This window comes from Adiantum capillus-veneris, chromosome 18, assembly GCF_014529385.1.
Source record: "Adiantum capillus-veneris isolate H3 chromosome 18, ASM1452938v2, whole genome shotgun sequence".
Taxonomy (NCBI): domain Eukaryota; kingdom Viridiplantae; phylum Streptophyta; class Polypodiopsida; order Polypodiales; family Pteridaceae; genus Adiantum; species Adiantum capillus-veneris.
Window position 1 is genome coordinate 4,924,213 of NC_140948.1, and position 23,029 is coordinate 4,947,241.

Sequence of the window (23,029 nt, forward strand, 5' to 3'; positions counted from 1 at the left end):
TTCTAGACTCTACCAAGCACTAAATCCCATGTCTAGATGCTTCATTGCTAAGGTGTAAATGGAATGGAAGACAAATCTTCGAATAAGAATGCTCTAAATACACACTCGATTACTCACCATCTAAGGATCATTCTCCCCGACAGCGGCGCCAATCTTAGTGGAAGGTCGCCGTGAAGGACGTTTGTAGCATAGCTATATAGCATTAATATAATGTGAATATTCAGGGAAGAGACTTGGATGGGGCACGAAGACTATTTGAGGTTTTTCAATGTCAAGAAGTGAACCTAGAAAGAAAACATACCAATTCAACAAGCAAACCATCACTCAAATATCAGTAACTCTGCTTATGTCTTTTCTCAGTGTTGTAGGTCATCAAGCCATTTCGGCACTCGTACGGACTCAAAATACATCAAAATTTTAGGAGGAGGTCTAAGACACCTAGGGGTACTATCCTACCAAGTTTAGTTGCATTTCGACAAGGTATCAAAATCATGATCCATCATGAAAAAGGTCTTGAAAACTACAATAAAACTATCTGGAAAGGTCGCTTTATGGTCTTGGTCAAAACGTCAAAAAACAATGATTTAAGCACTCAAATCTGATGATTAATGTGTAGTTGTAAACCTCAACAAAACTGACAATGCTTACACTTGAATGAAAGAGCATGGAAAGAGGAACCCATTGCAAGTTTTAGGATTGAAAATGGATTACCCAATCATTAGAAAAAGTGTTTACAAGTTGGAGCTTCGTAGTCGCTTGAGCATACATACAGCATAGCTCTCTTCTCTTCCAAAAGATAAGTCCCCCTCTCACATTAAAGTTATTGGCCTTTATACCCAGGGATTTTTAAATGGCCAGTGGTCGGACTTTTGCAAATGTCATGAAAAAATTGCAGATCAAGGAATTGAGTTGCTACTCTTGAATCAGGATTTACACAGAGTATCACTACGCTAGCTCGAAAAATAATAAAGCACAAATGTAGCATCCGACTACGTGTCCAGCCAAGTGGGCACTCGTTCGATTAATCTGCTAACAACAAACACTTCATAAATTGAATAGAACGTCTTACATCCAAAAGGTGTGCATATATCTTTTTAAATTAAGTGTTTATTAGCTATTTTGTAGACATTAAAAAAAAGCAGAGTATGAATTTTAGTAAACATTTGGTTTTGCAAAGATAGCATTCATTAGTATTGTAGACACTATTGAGGTTGTATAAAAGTGATACCATATATATTATAATTTTTATGACTTATGTTTTAAAACCAACAATGATTGATGAATTAACTTTCTTTTGAATATGATTAGATATTATAAATTTTGACAAGAACACTTAAAAATAACAATCACGGGGACAATTTAGACATTTGTATATGAAATACTCTTCATGGTCGTGTTATCAACCAAGTATTTCAAATGCTTCTAACAAACGGAATCTATAGCCGCGTTACTGATCGAGTGTCGCTTGAATCTAAAGAGCAACAATGGTTTTCATACGAGCATCATATGGCCGCGTTATCGATCGACGCCCATTTTTTTTTTTTGGCGAGGGGAAGGGAAATTGACTCACCATAAGGATACCTATATCATCACGTTATCGACGTAGTACCCAAACGATGAGCCAATACTTACCACAAGCACATCATATTCCCCATGTAACCGAGATGATACCCGCATGGTAAGCACTATTCTATAGAATAGCTTATGCGCACACTCACATTGTGTGATAAGGTACCTTATTATTGCCATACAATACAACAAAAAGCACACTACCACACAACACACTCTCTCGAGTCTTGTGGTTAAGTACTCTGATGTTGTCATGCAATGCGATGCAAAGTACTCTCCCACACGACCCCCTCTCTCCTCTCGACGTACCTGCAAACAAGCTCTCTCTCTCTCTCTCTCTCTCTCTCTCTCTCTCTCTCTCTTTCTTTATATATATATATATATATATATATATATATATATATATATATATATTATGTGTGTGTGTGTGTGTGTGTGTGTGGCGCACAAAATAACACCCAATGAGTCCGATCGGGCCCCTCTATATATTTAGTTGTGGGTCCACCGAACTTCTTCATTTTCTTAACGGGCGCATAGGAAAAACAATAAATCCCAGCGTGCCCACAAGGAAAACAAAGAAGCCCGACGGGTTCCCAGGTTTTCCTCAACCGGCTTGTTTGTGATCATGTTAAGTGTGAGGATGTTAATATATTAATAAAACATTGTGATCACACAAAAATTTACCTAATTACATAAACATTAAATCCTTGGAAGAAAAGAAAGAGTAGCATTTATATGAGTGCGTGAAAAAGTGAGATATAGACAGAGTCAATTAGGTACCAAGATGGAAAGCTTGAGCTCATAAAGCCAATCTTGAGACTAAAGTGAGTGATCACAAGTTCCCACAAGTATTGCACTTCATCAAAGGAAACTTGGATAACAAGTGAAAGGGTCACGATGGCTTTCTAAAACAATAAGAAAGTGATAAAATTGTTAGGTTGATTTTAACTAGAAATATTAGTGTTCCGAAAGCCTCAGCCTAGCCTTGAGCTGGTTAAAAATCAAGACTAGCCGGTTGGAAACCATGGTAAAGGGAAGAAAAACTGGTGAAATATGTGAAAAACTAGTTCAAAAATCTTGCAAATTTTAAAATTTGTGATGGTGTTTTTTATTTTCTTCTTTGCGAGAAAGAAAGTCAATTGGTGGCCACTTAATAAAAGAGACTTTCCCGAACACTGTGTGGACTTAAGCTATAGAATGCAAGAAAAATAAAGCCATGTGAAGCTATGAAATGAAAGGTGTGTGTGTGCGCACGCGCACACACACACACACACACACACACACACACACACATATATATATATATATATATATATATATATATATATATATATATATATATATGTATGTATATATACATACATACATACATATATATAGAATTTAATAGAATTATGCAAGGTGAAGCTTCACTTTAGCATTTTAAAACCATAGAATGCAAGAAAAGTCAACACATGTCTTGATATGAAATGAAAGGTGAAATAAAAAGATCCATTTAAATGTTTTAAAACTGAAATAACATTTAAGATAAGTCTCAATCGTCACTGAAAACATTGAAAGTATGCCTAAATCAACTCGGGCCTCTAAGGCTTCTTTTAGAAAGCCAATAACATAGAGAAATAAGAATCCCTTTTTGTACGAGACATGAGGCATAGGAGAAGTACATGGCATGTGGGATCTTTTTCTCTTCACTCATCAACTCTCAAATTCAAACTTCTACAACTCACTAAATTGTTTCATGGAAATAATGGATTGAATGTTGAATGTATTGTTTGAATCCAACCCTCAAGCACTCAACTTCCTTCTTATTGGGTGAGACACACCAAACACAAGGATTCCTTAACATGTGCAACATTGAGTGCTTTCTTCATTGCATACAAGTTTTTCTTACGCACATCTAACATCCTTTCAACCTTGCATAAAGTAGGACCTTCTTGGTTTTGCATTGCATTTACTAAAAAAGCTAAAATGATCTACTTCATAATCAATTGGCCATCTGATCTAAGTCATTTTAAACTTAGAATCCCCAGGGCTTTGCCTGAAATATGTTAGCTTACCTTGTGCGTTCATCAAAAGGGGTAAAATTACTTTGAAATATTACAATTTGTATCTACATGATGGGTTATTTGATCAAACTTGAAACACACTATAAGTTTATGAAGAAAAAGGCATCATTTTATTCAAAGTGGCATGTAAATGGGAGGGATTTTCTACTCAATGAACGCACTTGATACCAAACATCTCTAAGAGGTGAAGTTCCCAAACTCAAAAAGATCTCCTAACTATAGACATCCGGAAAGATTTCACTTATATGTTCTCTATGAGTTTCTTAATTTCAGGACTCTCCATAACAATGTTCATGCAATTCGTTTTTTTTTTTGCAAAACTCACAATGGTGAGTGGATTATATTAATAGATCCAGAAATTACAGATTCTTGTCATGCTCGTGACAAGCCATGACCACATCAAGGATTCTATATACATCGGCTGAAGGGGGAGTCACCCAATGATTATGGATGATCCCACACATTTACCTTTGCACGTCCATTCCAACAGCCCCAAGGGTCTTGATCCACTCTTCTGAGTTCCTTTGCTTACCAATGGCGATGATCGTTACCCTGATTTCTTGGACTATCTCCTCAAACTTAGCTACCTCCAGAGAGTTCTCAAAAATTTGACTATTCCTTGCCTTCCAGATGTGTTTAAAGTAGCAATATCTCACAATTTGTGGAGCAGTGTATGACTCTTAAACATCTTCCCTCCCAAGAAGAGATCATTCTTGAAGAATTCTATTTTCCAGGTTTTTTGGATCCATTTGCAAATCTTTCCTGCAAGTCCACAGATTTTCGGACATTCCCTAAACAGGTGGGAGAGATCTTCACAAGCTACTCTACGTTGCGAGCATCTATATGGACCAATACCCCTAGCAAGGACCTCTAATACGATTGGCATGGCTCCCCATAGCACCTTCCATAAGAAGACCTTCATCCTATCCGGCCATTGAGGGCCCAAATGTTCTTGATGATCGTTTCCCACCTTGACTCTGGTCAATTCTTTCCCCACTATTTATTGAGTGGGGAGAACCAATCGTGTGATTTCATAAGAGAAAGATACACAGTCTTTGTTTGGGGTTTTAGAAAATGTCTTTTCACAGGCCAGTGCCACGCTTGTTGACGCACAGTCTGGCAGATACCACAAAGTGAGTTGTTCAAGGACTCTGCTGATCATCACTCTTTCTAGCCCACCGAGGCTAAACTCATAAGCTAGTTAGTCAATTTCTTTCCAACAGCCTCTGTTGTAGTCCCACAGTTGACCTATATGCCTAATACCTTTGTTATTAACTTTCTTGGCCACTTCCCTCCAAAAAGGGGTCAAAAGGATGCCTCCAGCCTTGGATAGCCAAGGGAACCAATAATATATAGAGTTGTGTAAGTATTTTGACCACTCTCCCCATTCTAAAGACCATGTTACTCTGTTGCATTACGGGCAAGCTCACTTGTCATACTCCCAATTTTAAGAATGACCCATTGAGGGGCCAACAGCTTGCTGTGCACCTCAACCTCTTTCCACTGCCTGCCTTGTGAGTGAATTTTGGAGTTTTCCATCATATCTTTCGCGATAATAGCCCAAGCTTGGTGTTCCTTCACAAGGGATACCAAAAACTTGGCACATTGAGCCTTTGTGTGAGTGCTCGGTTAAGAATCTCAAGCCCACCTTGCTCCACTGGTCTCGCAACCGTCTCCCATTTTGCCCATTGCCAGGGTGTTGTGTCTTTAGTGTTGTTCTTCCAAAGAAATCTCTTTACTGGTTTCAAGAACTCTTTCCAGTTGCATTTAGCTAGCTTAAGTAGCGGACCACTGAAGGCTATGTAGGGTAACATGAAGGAATTGATAAAAATTATCCTGCTTGGGAAGGGGAGAAGCACGTACTCCCACCTGCGCATCTTAGTCTTGAACTTCTCCATAGCCCATAAGAACCTCTGTTTGTGAGTAACTCCCACCCCCATCGGGGATCCTAGGTGACAAAAAATCTTCTCTGTCATTCTCGAAGAGAGAAATCAATCTCGATTTTTCCACACAACACCTTGACCCTGAGGCTAAGGCAAACGTTTGCACAATTTCCAGATCTTTCTTGATAACCTCAAGGCAAGCTTTAAGTAAGAGCAAGGAATCATCCGCAAAAATCTTTGCCAGTAGCTAGTTGTTATTCAGCAGAGCCAATCCTTTAATCTCTCCTTTAGGAGCATTGTTTTCCAATATCGTAACCAGAGGGTGGGAACCAATGGCGAACATAAGTGGGCATCCTTGTTTTATGGATCTTCTAACCTCAAAAGCACCCACAATTCTCTCATTAAACAGGAGCTCTGATTGGCTTCCAGCACCTAGGGTGCTAACTAGTCGGCACATCCATGGCCCAAAGCCTAATGACTTCATGACATCTTCAATGTACGACCATGTTATCCTGTCATAAGCTTTATCAAGAACCAACTGCATTAAGATACACTCTTGCATTGAGAAAGCGGCATATTCAATGCCGACCATTGCAGACAATATGTTGTCATAGATTGACCTTCCCTTGATGAAGCCATGCTGGTGGAGAGTGAGAACTTTGTTGAGGAGGGGGGATAGCCTGAGGGTGACAGTCTTGGCAATAATTTTATAGGCTACTGACATCATTGTTATGGGGCGCCAATGCTTAAGTTGGGAGCAACAGACTTGTTTGGGGATAGGCTTAATGAGGTCTCTTTTAATGCTAACATCCATGACCCCATTCCCAAAGGCTTGATTTGCCATTTTTATGATGGGGGACTTAAGATCTTCCCAAAATTCAATGAAGAACTCAATAGTCACCCCATCCCAGCGCGAGGGGATCTTTCTTTGCCTAGAGCAAGCAACACAAGGGAGCATTCATCCTCGGTGAACGCCTTCTCCAGGAGGGTTGCTTCAGAGAGGGAAAGTGTTCTTTTGACGCTCCCAAGGAGAGTGCTCTAGCGGCATCTATCTCAGGGGAGCAAGCCTCAGGCTGACTATGATTTGCTGCAAGTGGTTGAGCATTAATGCAGCCATTTCATCAGGATTTTCAATATCATTTCCATCCATATTTGTGAGAGAGTGGACTAGGCCCCGAATCTTTTAAATTTGAGGGCTCTAAAGAAGTGAGTATGATTGGCCTCCTCCGACCGGAGGAAGGTTTCTCTGGAAAGGATTCTGGCCTTCCTCACCTCCTCCAGTTAAAGATCGATTAATTTTGCTTTATCTTCTAGCCATCTTCTGTGCTCTGTCTCTAAAGTGAAACCTTCATGTTTTTGGTGGTTAAGATTTCAAAATTGTCTACAAGCTGATTGAGTTGCTCCTCTTGTTTTTTCCTTCTTCTGGGCCATGCAGTTTTGATGGCTTTTTGGATACTCTTGGCACTAGGGCTTTCTGAGTCCACATCTTTACGTATCTTCCTCATAGCTTTGAGGTCTAGGCTTCTGAAAAGAGGGTCTTTAAGTAGGTGGGCCCCTGTTGACAGTAGCTTTTTAGAACCTTGAGGGCAATGATCTGCTCCTTTGTTTTTTTTCAATTTTATGCTTAACGGAAAGTGATCTGATAAGCACGGTGACGTGATCACATTCATTTTCAAGCATGAAGGTAACCAATCAGCTTGATGAGAGTAGTAGCACCGCTCCAATTGGAAAGTCCTATTGGCATATTGTAAGATCGTGTTGCTCCATGGGCCTAACTCCCACATGTCCACCGATGCCCACTTCTCACAAAGGATTAGCCATTTGGATTGTTTAGAACCAGCTAACATGTTCGATGTGCCATTTCTGTCCCTTCTTTTCTCCACCATATTGAAATCACCTACCAAGAGCCATTCTCCTTCAACATGGATATCTTTTAGGTGCTCCCTTAGTTTGGCCCTATCCTTTGCTACACAGGGACCATACACGTTGATTATAGTGACAATTTGATCAGCCCAATTGATCTTGATTCACAAATCCCTCCCTGAGGGATGATTGAAGACTGACTTAGGCTCAAGATCCCTATCCACAATAGAAAGGACTCCACTGAATCTATTGGCTCCCTCTCCATAGAAGGCCAATTTCTTACTAAATGTTTGCTTTCTTTTGCAAGTGGCATCTAGGTTGTGCTCTTGGATAGCCTAGAAGCTGATCCCCTTACTTCTTCTGACTTCTTCCCAAAAAAGTGGGCTCTTCTTTTGGGTTTCTCCCCTTCACGTTCCAGGGATTGTAGATCAATTCTTCCATTTATTGAGATAGGGTACAAACTCCTCAACTTCAAGGCACTCATCTTCGATGCCCTCTTTCCTGCTATTCTCTTTTCTCTGCTCAATCCCATGCCCCTTTGTCACCGTAAAGTTCTCGGGGTTATTATCTCGAAGAATCTCAAAGATATTATCAAATAGGAAGGGGGTTTGGGAGTGTCCATTGGGGCTTCTTTCAAGTGTAACAAAGGAGGTAATGTTTATGCAATTCTATGTGAAGGACTCAAATGTTCATACTATGATTTTATGAATCCTTGTAAATAAATGACATACATGATTTTTGGTGTCACATTACTAGCTCTTAACCTCCACATGTTTGTCACGATGTCACAAATGCTTACATCGTCTCTACATCCAAGCTGAAAAATTGATTGAATATTCAATGAAGGATAGTTCCATGAACAAGAAAGTTAATACTTGAGAAATACTTTATAGTAGGAAATTTCTAATTAGTTTCAAGAGACCTACCTCTTCCCTTTATTTTAATGAAATAAAATAAGAAATATGGGACTAACATTCAACACTATTTCCTTCACTTTGCTAATCTCGCTAACACGTAGGAGACATGTCTCCAAACATAGAAATAGCATACACATGGGCGGACACCCAAACCCCTATGAGCCACATGCAAGTTTACATGGATACTAAGCGCTCAAGGGAGTCACTATATGTAAGATCTATATATCACAAGAGTCAAAAACTATCTATAAAACTTTTTAGCTGTGAATTTTTCACCAATAAAAGGGATCCTTTTTTTATTCTTCTTTTTCGCAAGATTAGTTTTTCCATACCCTTTTGTATGTCAAAGTATAACAAATCATAGAATAAAACAGTCCTTAGCAATGAGTCCACGTGATAGGCATCTTTTTAATGTATTTGACCCTTCCAAAACTAAACGTCATGTACTTGTCATATGAGCAAATGGAAGAACTCTTAGAGTTAAGTGTTGTTAATTTACATCCACACCAGAAATATTTATAATTCTATAACAAATTATAGAATGAAACAGTCCTTACCAATGAACCCACGTGATAGGCATTTTTTTTAAATGTATTGACCCTTCCGAATCTAAACGTCATGTACTTGTCATATGAGCATATGGAAGAACCCTTAGAGTTGAGTGTTGTTATATTACATCCACATCAAAACAATTTGGAACTAAATTTTCTTTTTTGCTAAACTTTTGAGCTATATTATAATATCCACACCAAAATAATTTTGAACTAAATTGTCTTATTTGTAGGCTTTTTTAGTGATTTCACGACTTAAAAAACACTAAGAAGTTTACTAAATAATTTAAAAGATTATTAAGTATGATTCTACCCAATAGAATGACAATTTTTGTGTCTACCTTTGAAAGAAAAAAACAATTTGAGGGGCTATTGAAGCTCAAAGAACTCTATTACCGTAAACCTTATTGAGATTACTAAACTGGCGGATCATAAAACAAGAGACCGTTTTTAACTTAGAGTTGCGTCTCCCTATGATTAAATGTTTTAGTGGCATCAAGCGTTAAAAAGTAGAGTGAGATGGTGTCACACAAAAACTGAGAGCTAAATAAAAAGATAAACTTGCCATTTATGTTGAAAAAGTGATCATGCACGATATTGATCAGTGAAGATTGGAAATAATGTTTATTGGTTGGACTATTAGGTCTCCCCAATCTCGAAAAAATAAAAAAAATTCGAAACATCTTAAGTGCATAGGTGAAGAGTGAGTTTAGGAAATGACAAGACACATGAAGGTGAAAAGTCAAAAGATACGTGAAGATGAAAAGTCAAAAGACTTTTTGTGTCCATATAAAGAGGTGCTCTACTTCCCATTGATTTATTTGTGTTCCTCTTCTCTTTCATTTTTCCTTTAGCATTTTTTTCTCTTTAAAGCATCCTCTCTCTCTCTCTCTCTCTCTCTCTCGCGAATGCTATATCATTTCTTCTTACATCCAACCGATACTATTGCAAATCTACGTGCTTTGTCATTGCACCCGTTTGTTCATGCTATAAGCTAACACATTGTTTTTGTTGTTGTTGAGAGAATCTTTAAATTAGGAATACCTTTAAATTTTTTTATTGGTCGGACTATTATTATAGTGTTATAAGGGCTCTTAGTAGAAAGAAATCCCATTGTGTTTGCAGCTTTTCGAATGCTAAGGATAAGGGCTAGAAAATTACATTTTCCTAACGGATCAAAATAAGGGGAAACTTAAAATTCTTCTAGTTTGAGGTCAAAATTTGAAGCTTTTGTCGGTAATTACACTAAAACTTGTGTAAATTTGTTGGTTTTCTTAAGCGCAAGCTCAAAATCTAACCGCTGTTTTATAATTTCAGTTGGTTAAAATATACTAGACCCCGGTTTTCTTGGCTTGCCCAAAGAGCAAGGCTATAGTGATTCATGCTCTTTTTGCTGAACTAAAATAGAAAAAAGATTGAGTTTATTTTCAAGCATTTTTTGATAGGCTAAATAAGATGATTGGTTGAAATAAGACAGTGGACACTCTTTTAAATGAAGAGTGTGTAAATATAATGATAGAGATGTCTTGGGTTTTGAAATATGAATGAATGCTTACTTATCAAGGTAAGGATTTTGGGCTACCTTTGAAAACACGAAACGTTGACTGTCTTAGAGGTTAAATGATAAAGCCTTAGAGGCTCCACAAATAAAGTTGGCAGCCTTAGAGGTTAAATGATAAAGCTTTAGAGGCTCCACAAATCCAAAGACTCTTCTTTTCATTTTGAAAAGTTCTTTCACCCGTTGAAAATTGAGGTGATAGATTAAAGTTATCATTTTTGTTAGTTCAAACTTTAAGGAAGGCATCTATTCTCTAAAGTTTGTTCACTAATTAAATAGTTGCGTAGATTCCTTGCTACTTTAACTTTAATAACAAATCCTAAGGTCGTGAAGGTCGACGAGCAGCACATGAGATGCAGAGTGAGAGGGGCGGACACTGTGCGCAGAAGCTGAGCAGGGGCAACACCATAGCAACATCACAAGCAGGGGCAACACCATAGCACCATCATGAGCAAGCTCATCCCCCTTGTCATTTTGTCAATCACACAGCTACAATTGCACCTTGCAGAACAATGCACGACCTCATCTTGCACCTATCTTGATCCCTTTGCTATGCCCACCTTGCTACGATCTAGTTGCTTCTGCAACTATTGCCCCGATGATGTTGTTCCAGCCCTTTCCTACCCTGTAGATGCCCTGCCTCACCGTTTACCCTTTCCCTCGCGAGTCACCACCCTGCATCTTCAGCCCCACAGGTCCTATGTATCCTCCCAGACCTAAGCACACTCACAAAGGGATCTTGAGTTTGCAGACGAATGCAATAGAAAGAGAATGAGAGAGAGCCTCTGGTTTTAGTCAGCACGTTGCTTGTAGATGACTATGAGAGAGAGAGAGAGAAAGAGAGAGGTCCTTGCCTTCAAAATGCATGCATGCACGCAATCAGAGAGAAGCCTTTGCTATCGCATTCGCGGATTGATCTCTTGACTTGCTTGCAAGCGGACACACACACACACACAGGGCCCTGTGCTGGTGCTTCTTCCGCGCATTCGTCACTATCTCTCTGTACCCATACTCCTCGCCATCCATTGCAGAGCCAAAAGATCTCTATATGCGCCCTCGCAGCTGGCACATCTCTCTCTCTCTCTCTCTCTCTCTCTCTCTCTCTCTCTCTCTCTCTCTCTCTCTCTCTCTCTCTCTCTCTTCCACGCGCCCTCTGCTGCGTGAGCCCCATCTAGGGTTCAAACATACGAAATTCCTTTCCTTGAATTGGCCAAGAGGAAACTGTAGGAAATCAAGTTAAGTTTTTTTGGGTGTTCACAATTTTTGTCTATTTTGTCACGGAATTTCTCCTTCTGCCCTTGACCTTAACGGCACAATATTAAGCTTAGACACATTTTCCCCGAACATTGGCCCATGCGACAAACGTACTCTCTCTCTCTCTCTCTCTCTCTCTCTCTCTCTCTCTCTCTCTCTCTCTCTCTCTCAAAAAGGAAATCCTCCACTTCTAATGCAACGTCGTCGCTTGTCTCCATCGATCATCGGCCCAAAAATCACGCATCCATTCTCAAAGTCATTAATTAATTTGCATGATTCGATTCCAAACTTTGGAATCTTTGAACTTGAAGCAAAATAAGTAGAGCATTCTTGCGCGGTGGATTCTCCACCTCTGCATCGTGATCTTTGAACATTGTGTTGTCTCCCTCGCTTGCCCACCATGGAGCGAGAGACACAAGCGCAAGAACTCATCCTCCCTCCCCACCCCCCCTTTTCTACTAAAAGGTGAAGAGGATCTTCTATGATTCTTAAAAATAACCCCACATTCAAAAATTGGCAGGCCTACTCTCTCTCTAGAGCTTTAATCTTTAGAGACTTTTTATTTTTATCTTTAGAGATTTTAAAGCTAAGATTTTAAAGCTAAGTCTAGAACTTAAGGATGTATAACTTTTAAAGTAAGGTCTTCAATGATCCAATGAGGACCTAGAATTTTTTTTAAAGAAGACAAAACTTTGAATTAAAAAAAGTAAAAAGGTTACATGGACCCACAGATAGGGGAAGGGTCACTCTCAGACACTAGAGTTTTAGGACTTAGAACTTTAGATCTTTTAAAGTGGGATTTTTTTTGTCAAGGGCAGGTCTCCCCAATCTTCAAAAAATAAAAATTCTTTCAAAACATATCAAGTCTATAAATAAACAGAGTTTAGAAAATGAAAAGACAAATGAAGCCGAAAGTCAAAAGACAATGAAGGTGGAAACTCAAAAGACATTTGTAGTATCCGTCCTTCCTAGCTAATATTGTTGCAAATCTATATGCTTCGTCGTTGCTTGTTGTTACTTGCTAGTCAAGCTATGTGAAAGCATTCTCATATCATTCACACTACTCGCTCTGCATAAAAGAAATTCATATCTTTCAAGATTCACTACAAGAGGTTGTTTGCTCTTGTGACGCTGTTAGCGACGGAAATACACTGGGTTTTTATAACCCCCGGTGTCGCTAAAACCGTCGCTACCAGCGTCGCTACGAGAGCGTCGCTATCTGCGTCGCTATAGGCGTCGCTATATAGCGACGCCCATAGAGACGCTCATAGCGACGCTCATAGCGACATATATAGCGACGGTTACACAGAAGACTATAGCGACGCTCATAGCGACGCTACAGAGCCATAAATAGCGACGCTTATAGCGACGTCCGAGAGAATTTTTTTTTGGTGGCAGGACATTGAATGCCCTGCCACCCATCAACCATATTGTACTTGATTCACTTTTTAAAAAAAGTGCAAGGATAGATAATAGACCCAAAATAGTCACCCACAAGACGCATTGTTTGCAAAATTGACAATTGTACACATCATAGGCAAAATGAATTGATTGGCAAATGTAATAATGACAATTGTACAACATCATAGGCATAAAGAATTGATTGGCAAAAGGAACTGCAGTGACAAATGTAATAATATACATGGTTCAAAAAGACGTATAAAATCCGTCTCATGATACATAAGCTATGAGAAACCCTAAACTAATGCTATCTAGCTACGGCTAAACTGACGTCGTCTAGTCAGACGTCTCATCGCGTCCAAGCGGCGTATCTGTCGGATTCTGCAAAAAAAGACAATAAGACAGCTTTCAGTAAGTATAAACATATAACGACATTTATAAAACAATACAAAAAATAAAAAAGAGTAAACCCTAATACTAACCATGCCGCCGCGAGAACTGAGAATGTCCATCAGGGCGTTTAAGCCCTTCCTGCCTGCGTACTTGCGCTCGTACGGTGTGGGATCACGTCGTGTCATCGACCACTGTCAAAACATACAAAGATTTCATTATGTTAGAATTAAAAAACTCATAAACCCTAAACTATCGAACATAAAGAGCAATGCGAAAACACTTACAAAATCGGCCTCAAATGATGCCCATCCACCGCTCCCCAAGTGATGCGAGCTCCCTGCCTCTACTCGCGCTCTGGCTGCATCCTTTTGTTGCTTCCACTTGTCGGGATTCTCGCGCGCTGCTTTCTTCGCATTCTTCCAATCTTCTTTGGCCAGCCAATCTGGCCTGTTCCACCCATTCTTGATTGCTTTTTGCACTTCGGAACGCTTGTGTTTGCAGTATTCGCGCATTCGAATCTTCATCAGGTCTTCATTGAAGCGCTGATCCCGTGTTGGAACGGGAAACTCATCATGAAGTATGCTGATGACTCTGTTTTTTAAATCACTTGGTACTTCACTCCATTTGTTTAGTATGTAGTGTCTAAACAGCTGAGAGCAAAGACCACGCATGCGCGAGATCACCTTCTTGCCGTCATCATCCATGATGATGCCGCCGCTGATGTCGACGGAGTAAGGCAAGCCCTCTGGCCGGTGACGCGTGAACCTGGGTGTCCCGGCAGGGGTCTCTAGTGGCGTGTCGATGGGGGTACGGACGTCAGGTGTCTCCACCGGCGTCTGGGCCCCGAAGCGAGGAGTGTCGAGTGGGGTGGCTCCTGGCGGAGTAGGTAGAGGTGTGTAGCTTCTAGGAACAGTTAGCCGTGCAAAACCTGGCGTAGATAGCAATGTTGTGGCTGGTGTGGGGGCGGGCAAAGAAGGGGAGGGTAAAGAGCCTCTCGAACACGAGGCGGTGTGGAGGCATCGGTGGCGGAATCCCCACAACAACCGCCACCGCCACCACTAGAGCGCCGGTGTCTAGACGAGTGTGAAGCTCGTCTCGTCGACGCTGAAGCTTCGGAGCGCGCCGAATGCTCCTAAAGAGAGGGAGATGCGGATGGAGTAGGAACGCGCGATGATGCGCCAGAGCGATGACGCTCCACGTACCACTGTCTCTGCTGCGGTGACAAAGAAGAAAGAAACTCCTCAGCATCCATACCTGCATTAAACACACGAATATTTAAACTTAATATTGAATGAATAGAGTAGACAATGACGCAAAGACCATTAAATACAATGACGTAATGACGCATATAAATACAATGACGCAATGAATTGAGTGATAGAAGAGGCAAGTCGAAAACTCAAAATTTTCAATCAAAAGATGTGAGCGCGAGTAGAAAAGAGCGTTATACACCATGGAAGGTACTTAGAGAGCCAGAGCTTTCAAAATTGTTCAAATACAATATTTGTGGCTTTAAGAGATCTCTCTCTCATCCTCGCATAACTCAGCATAACTTCCTATATCTATATAGAGCTCTCCGTTTAAACACATATCCTCTGTTTCATTTTGTAGCTCCTCTGCATGCACCCCATATAGAGTAGTAGCATCTTGATGCTCGTCTGGCACCACCGCAGCGGCTTCTGATTGAGCATCTTCTCTGATCTCCTCCATTGATGTCGTTGTGATTGGCACATGGTAGCCTTCATACGTCCTTGCACTACGAGGGGCTACCTCTATGACGTACCACCAGTTTGATGTAGACTTTGTAGGATGAAATATTACCTGCCAGAGCCACATAACTTACATGAGAGCTTTCAAGCACATAACTTGTAAAAGGGGGATGTTAACTATTTACATACTTACTTGTTCACAATGCTCGGGTAGTACGAAAGTGTCTCTTAGGTCAGTCCATTTCTTAGTAGAATCCACCTCAAGAAAACCAGACTCTCCTCTACGCACAGTAGCGTTGCGACCCTCCATGATTATCTTGAACCATTGCACGTCGAACAAGTCGACAAAAAATCCTCTGTAATCGATCCTCAAAATCTCTTGCAGCGTGCCGAAGTAAGTGAGTTCCGCCACCACAGGATCTGCATCAGAGGAACGTCGTCGACTAGACTGTTCAAATTTTGCCATGATTCCACAATCTTGAGTAAAACGCTTTTTGTCGATTCGTTCCACCCTAAAATGTCGACCTTTACACCATGCTGCTGTGTATGACTTATACTACAACGAACAAAGATTATGAGTGGCCGTTCAAACGTTTATAAATAAAGTCACTTGCTAGTCGTACATTGCAAACTTACCTTGGTCGCGCAACCCCGAGAGTACTCCCACTCTTCTTCAGTCACTTCGTCACCGCATTGTTGTGCGCTTTTCAATTGGTTGTGCAACCATCTTAAGCTCATAAAGGTTGGTAGGCTCTCCAGAACCGCTGGATAGTGCATCGGTGGTCGTCTTCCCCGTCTCCACTCGATTCGTGCCCTTTGTCGCTCTTGCTTTGCATCCTCATATTGTGAAATCCACTTTTGCATCACTGGATTGTGAAGCATGCAAAATCGGTTGATTTTAGCCTCTAGATCTTCCGTCATCTTCTTCTCAACACCGAGATTGCACATGACAATCCCAGATATGCGCTCATCATCTATGGTTCGCCATAGCGTGTCCCGGGATTTATCAAATCCGTCTAGCCACTCTCCAATGTACACTAGGGACTCTGATACCAACCAACCTTCTGCCATGCTACCCTCCGGACGTGCCTTTTGACGCACATATCCCTTAAGTGTTTTCATGAAACGCTCTAAGAAGAACATCCATCTGGAATGAACTGTGCCAGCTATTTCCACCTCATCAACTATGTGAACAAGAAGATGCACCTGAATGGTTAGCATTGTAGTAGGAAAATGTTTCTCAAACATGCACACAAGCTCCGCAGCATTTAGTTTGGCGAAAGGTATGGAGTCTACGTTGATCTCCTTTTGTGAGATCCATTGCACCAGCTTTGCAAGTTTGTAGATTGTGTTACGGATGTCGAGAGACAAACATCCCTCAATGGCAACCGGTAAAATAAACTGTAAAGTATGTGCAGCAATGATATTAAAGTCCACATTTTATGCAATGATATTAAAGTCCACTATGAACGTACCTGACACATTTTATGCCAATCGTGTGACTTCAAACCGGTAAGCTTTCCTTCTTTAGTAAAACACGTTCGGAGCGAGTGCATTACGCCAGTGGGGGTCCGCAAAGATCGAATGGTCTCTTTTACTTTGCGTTCTTGGGCTCCTGTGAAAATCCATGGTGCTTTAGGGAGTTTTATCGATCCATCAGACGCTGTTTGCGGCCAATATTGCTCCATACGATCCACATTTCTGAGGTCAACTCTGGCTCCCAAAGTATCTTTCTTGCCGGTCAGATGGTCCCATAGTAGATTACCCACATTCTTGAATATGTGCATTGGATCGAGCAAGTGATTGATCATGAGTCGGGGCCAGTATGGTAACTCGTACCATAGAGATAGTCTCTTCATCCCTGGAGGCAATCCGTCATCGCACATCTCCTTCTGCTCTAACCATGCTTGTGCAGACATCCTTGGTGGCTCTCTTCCCAAAAAGCCGTCGCGTAACACATGATTCTCTGGAAGATACGCTTGATGACCTTCGTAGATTTGCTTCTTCAGTGAGGGTGCCCTACGTGCATTCAGTCTAGGTCCACATGTGACACATGCTCTGTATCCGCTTGTTTGAAGCCTGCATGTATACACATGATAATAGATCAACTATGGAAAAAACAAGATTTACAGTGTCTGAGTGAGGAGTGTCAATAGATCACCTGAGCATTCTGTTAGCCCGGGATAGTCATGCATGGTCCACATTAGAATGCCTCTGATCAAAGCATTCCGTCGTCCTGTGTGTCGGCTCATATCCACCACCTCTATGCCAATCCATAATTGTTGTAGCTCTTCCAATAGTGGACGAAGATACACATCCATATTCCCCACTTTATATCGCCCTGGCACAATCAAGCTTAGCCATAGGTGCCCCTTCTTCGTAGTCAACCACGGGGGAATGTTGTAGTTGACGATGACAACGGGCCATACACTGTAAGATGTTGATCTTTGACCAAATGGATTTACGCCATCCATAGCCAGGCCTAAGCGCAAATTTTGAGCTTCCCTGGCAAAATCCGACCATGTTCCATCTATATGTTTCCACGCTACGCAATCTGCAGGAATTCGTAGCACACCATCCGAAGATTTATTCTCCTCATGCCATGATGCTAGGGCGGCCATGGACTTACATTCGAAGAAATGCTTGATGCGAGGAAGCAGAGGAAATGTCGCAAAACCTTTTGTGGAATTTTTGTCCCGTGGAGATCTACTCGATATCTTTCGGAATCACATTTCGGACACTTCTCCATGTCTATGTATTCCCCTCTGAAAAGAATGCAGTCATTAGGACAAGCGTGGATAGAATTGTAATCCATCCCCAAGTTTCGCAAAATCTTTCTTGCTTCATCTCGGGAATCTGGCATCACATTGTCAGCTGGTAGTATGTGCTCTTTCAGCAATCTACACAACATAAAAATATGATACAGTCGTGTAAAAATCTATCAGATCATTATACATTTAGAGTTTTATTAAAGTAAACTAATTGTAATAGATCACCTGAAAAGCGTTGTGACGCTAGTGTCACTCCATCCAAACTTTGCCTGCATGTTGAGAAGAACCAGGAGTGCTTTCAATCTAGACATACGTGCTCCATTATACAATGGCGTATCGGCTTCACTTTTCATATCATCATAGATAAGCCTTTCTGAATCCATGATCGTCTCGATCATTTCATCAATCTCGGGCTCAAACATTGCCTCGTTGGGAATGTGCTCTGCATGATCATCCCCCGAGCTGTCAGAGGCTACATCTTGTGGCCTCACATATGCTGCTTGACCAAAGCGCCTGCGAACACGTCTATTGGGTTGCAAGATTGCTGCTTGTTGGCCAGCGTCAGAGTCCGACGAGTTATAATTGGCAACAACTCGATCTATAATAGATGGATCGAACTCGCCAAATTCACGAACGTGCTGCAAAGAAACACGTCTTGTCCGTCGCACAGCATGCTTGCATTGATTACAAGGATAAGACCCTCGTTGAGAGAGGTAGGTGTTGGTTGGACGGTCCCACATCCTCGTCTACTCTCATAAGGATAAAAAACTTATAACTAGACCTGGATTACAATATTTGCATTCTCATTCTTATTCTCTCTCTCTCTCTCTCTCTCTCTCTCTCTCTCTCTCTCCTCTCTCTCTCTCTCTCTCTCTCTCTCTCTCTCTCTCTTTACCTCACATTCTCTAGTCATGTCCAATCCCCGCACACCTCGGTCTAGAGGTGCATGGAGATCAGAACCACCGGGTTATAATCTCGTCTTTATTGGTCAATACCTATATTTGTGGGTACAAGAAATCTACACACCCACGTCTACATGATACTGCATGTAGTGGACAAAACCCTTTCCTCTTCTCTAGCTGTAGCACTTCACAGCATCTTAACATCTTTTCACAGTAGATCTTTTCACTGTTCGTCTAACTCTAAACCCTAAACCGTAAGTAATTCTTGCGTGGACTCGATCTAACGTAAATAAGCGTAAATCTAAATAAACGTAAATCTAACTAAAAATAAACCTAAATCTAATTTAACGTAAGTCTACATCTAACCTAATCTTTAACGTCTTTTGGGATAGTTTCCTACGACGTTAAAACTCTCTTCTTCTTTTGTGTGTGTGTGGTGTGTGTGTGTGTGGTGTGTGTGAGGGTAGGTGTTTTTTAAAAAATAAATAAACCTAAGTCTAATCTAATATAACATAAATCTAAATCTAACGTAAATATATTATGTTATATTAAAAACAAAGAACTAAACTAACAGGAAATTATAAGAACCTTAAAACTGATTTAACACATAATTTTTCACATAACCGGCAAGAGTTGGCATTCTCATCACTAAAGATGTGAGATTAACTTCGGCGGGGGTGACGCTGCCTCATCTCCATCCACATCTGACGACAGCAATTGGCCCTTTAGACCGTTCTTGCTCTTGTTACTAACTTTGAAGTTGCTGTTGAATGACTAGAGGTTGTCTAGATGGTCATTGTGTGGGGATGTAGTGACTCTTGCCGCCCTGAAGATCCACCTTCTTCCCTATCTCTGAAGACATTTCACCAGTACTTTTGGATCGACGGAGCCCACCTGAGTGAAGGCAGCAATACCTATATTCCATTGAGGGCTTTCTTCACCCGCTTCATGCAGGCATCGCAGTCTATGGAGACCATGCAGGCATCGCAGTCTATGGAGACCTAAATCTAATCTAATATAACGTAAATCTAAATCTAGTGTAAATAAACGTAAATCTAGTTATAAAATAAACCTAAATCTAATTTAATGTAAGTCTACATATAACCTAATCTTTAACGTCTTTTAAGATAGTTTCCTACGACGTTATAACTCTCTTCTTCTTGTGTGTGTGCGCGTGTGTGGATGTGTGTGCCAATAAAAAGAGATAAATGGTATAGGTGTGTGTGCCAATAAAAAAGAGATAAATGGTATAACCTTTCTATCACCCACGCCAAGTCTGATAGATTGATTATGGCCATTTCCCTCTTGAATAATAGGTCTGAGTTCAACTCCTCGTCGGCTAGATCTTTAGTTCTTTTAATTTTTAATTAGTTTCCTACGACGTTAAATTAGTTTCTCTCTCTTTCTCGCTCTCAATGTGTGTGCGTTTTTTTGGAGTTTATGCATGTTTTCTCTCTCTTTTCCTCTCTCAATGTGTGCGGTTTTTTGTTTTGCATGTTCTCTTCTCTTTTCCTCTCTCAATGCGTGCGTTTTTTGTTTATGCATGCTCTCTCTCTCTCTTTTTCTCTCTCAATGTGTGTGTGCATTCTTTGTTTATGTATGTGATGTGTGGTTTTTGTTTTTGTTTGTACTCTCTCTCTCTCTCTCTCTCTCTCTCTCTCTCTCTCTCTCTCTTCAAAAACACTATGTGTGTGTGTGTATGTGTGTGTGTGTGTGAGAGAGAGAGAGAGAGGGAGAGAGAAAGAGGGGAAGGGAACATGAGAATGAGGAGAGGGAAGGAGCATACCTGGCTCTCCTTCCTCTCCTCGTGTGTGTGTGTGTGTGTGTGTGGAGAAGAAAAGAGAGAGAGAGAGAGAGAGAGAGGGAGAGAGAAAGAGGGGAAGGGAACATGAGAATGAGGAGGGGAAGGAGCATACCTGGCTCTCCTTCCTCTCCTCGTGTGTGTGTGTGTGGTGTGTGTGGAGAAGAAAAAGAGAGAGAGAGAGAGAGAGAGAGAGAGAGAGAGAGGGAGAGCATTACCTGCTCCTTGCTTGAGGGCGCCGAAAAACTCAGATCTGAGATCTGAGTTTTTGGGCGCGCTGGTTTTATTTTTTTAGCCCAGCCGGCGTCGCTATGAGCGTCGCAAATTTACAAAGAAATTCGCGACGCTCATAGCGACGCCGGGAAATTTTTTTTTGAGCGTCGCTAATATGAATAGCCTCTTGTAGTGATTCTCATCTTTAAATCCAAGCAGTAGACCATAGACAGTTGCATTAATTTTAAGAATTACAAGACAACCCACGGCAGCGGATTGTGACTTGAAAGAAACTATTTCCCTTGACAATGCATTTATTTGTTGCTGCATTTCTACAACTTGAACATCAGCAGCGTTAAGCTGCACATCCTGCAACATGTCTTGTGACACTCTGTGTGCACTTGACTATGCAAGCATGGAGAGTATCATTGTCATCTTCATTGCCACCACAGAGCTGTCGCCAGATTTGCATTAGCACGTCCTCTAATCTTTGAAATACTGCATCGTCTACACTGTCATGTTGACTCAGATCCGTTTGCGTTCCCTCGGCTTCCACAGCAGGCTCCGTTGATTGCATCGCTCGCACCTACGGTAGCCAACATATAAAAGAAAAAGTGATTGACAAACAAAGCAAATGCAGCAAAATGAAATTGTAGCAACGCACCTAGCATGCAATTACGTCAGTTTTAGTTTTCTTCAGCAGCGGAATAAAGTCACTTCCAATGCCAGCATCAATATCATCGTCCTCGCTATCAGATATGTTCACCACTTTCTTCGTTGCCGTATTCTCACCTTGCTCCCTGCGGTTCATAAAGAGAAATAATAACACCAATAATTAGGCCGTCACATTACAGAGGAGCAGTTAATGGAATACCTTTCATTGTTCTGCCATCTATTCAGACCAATCCAAACGGGGATGAGTGGCACCTTGGAGTACAAAAATATCGAGTATGTCGTTGTACGTAACTGTGCTCAGAAATGCCATGCACTTCCATACAACAGCAATTTTCCATTGCTCCTTTCCACGCCCTTGGTAAGGTGTGATCCAAGTGGACGACGGATAGTACTTACCGCTCTTAATCATGCGGTGCAAATACCAAGAAAGTCATGACCAAAAGGATGATTCAAACTACATTTCCAATACATGAAAGCCCTATCAAACACATTGGTGTTTGTCAAGCAGACTTTATTCTTCATGTCGTCTACCCCATGAAGCGTGTAAAGCTCGATCCCTTTATTAATGCCATCAGGAGATATTTTGTGGCCAACATTCTCAAAATGATCTTTACCTATGTCTTTTAAGCAGTAACCTATCATCCCCTGAAATGTGTGCATGTTCTTTTGCTTTAGTGCCCTGCAAATAACAGTGGCACCCACAGGCGATTCTCTATCCCATCCCAAGTATGTTTTCACCTTTTTGTTGACCACTATAATAGATGTGGACATAATACGCACGACCATTTGGAAGTGCAAGTGGAATACCGTTCCGCTACGCTCGATAGAACACATTCCAGCAATAGTCTCTTTCTCTAGGAATTCTTTCAGCACAGGAAGCAAGCCAGTGTCTACATCCGCCTCCCCAACGGAGATAGTGATACTTAGCTCGAAAAGCCTCTTCGGACGCCTTCTCTCAACCGCCAACAACTCCTCCTCGGTTTTCCTAGGTCTACCCGTACGGGCCAAAGAGGCAGATGCATCCCCGATATCACCAACCGAACATGCAGCTTTCTTCATTCTCACCATGTTAACCTACAACATTGGACCCTCATAAACACAAACCAATCGAACCACACCACGCTTCACAAATTTTACCAAGCATGACATTCAAGCAGCTGATTCATGAAATTATACCTTCAAGAACACTTTCGCTGCTGCAACTAGTTCCTCTATTTGAATCACCGGCTACCTTTTGTTTGCGTGAAACACCTCCAATTGCCCTCGCTTAATTTCTCTTAATGAATCTCCTACGGGCAAATCAAATTGCATACACTGTGTGTGACTGCAGGCAAATAAAACTTTGTTTAATTGAATCACATTGTGTGTGACTGCAGGCACAATAAAACTGTGTTTAATTGAATCACATTGTGTGTCATTGCAGGCAAATAAAACTACTTCAACTTGCTTTAAATAAATTGAATACCTCACGGCAAGACCTCCTGCCTGCGCGACCACTGTGCG

General features: G+C 41.2%; 2 pseudogenes; both read right to left on the reverse strand.

The window, feature by feature from the left end:
- The window catches only part of LOC147435169 (uncharacterized), a 30,657-nt pseudogene extending 8,995 nt beyond the window's left edge, over positions 1–21,662 (reverse strand).
- Positions 21,663–21,743: 81 nt separating this feature from the next.
- LOC147435170 (uncharacterized) lies at positions 21,744–22,594 on the reverse strand (annotated as a pseudogene).
- Positions 22,595–23,029: the final 435 nt, after the last annotated feature.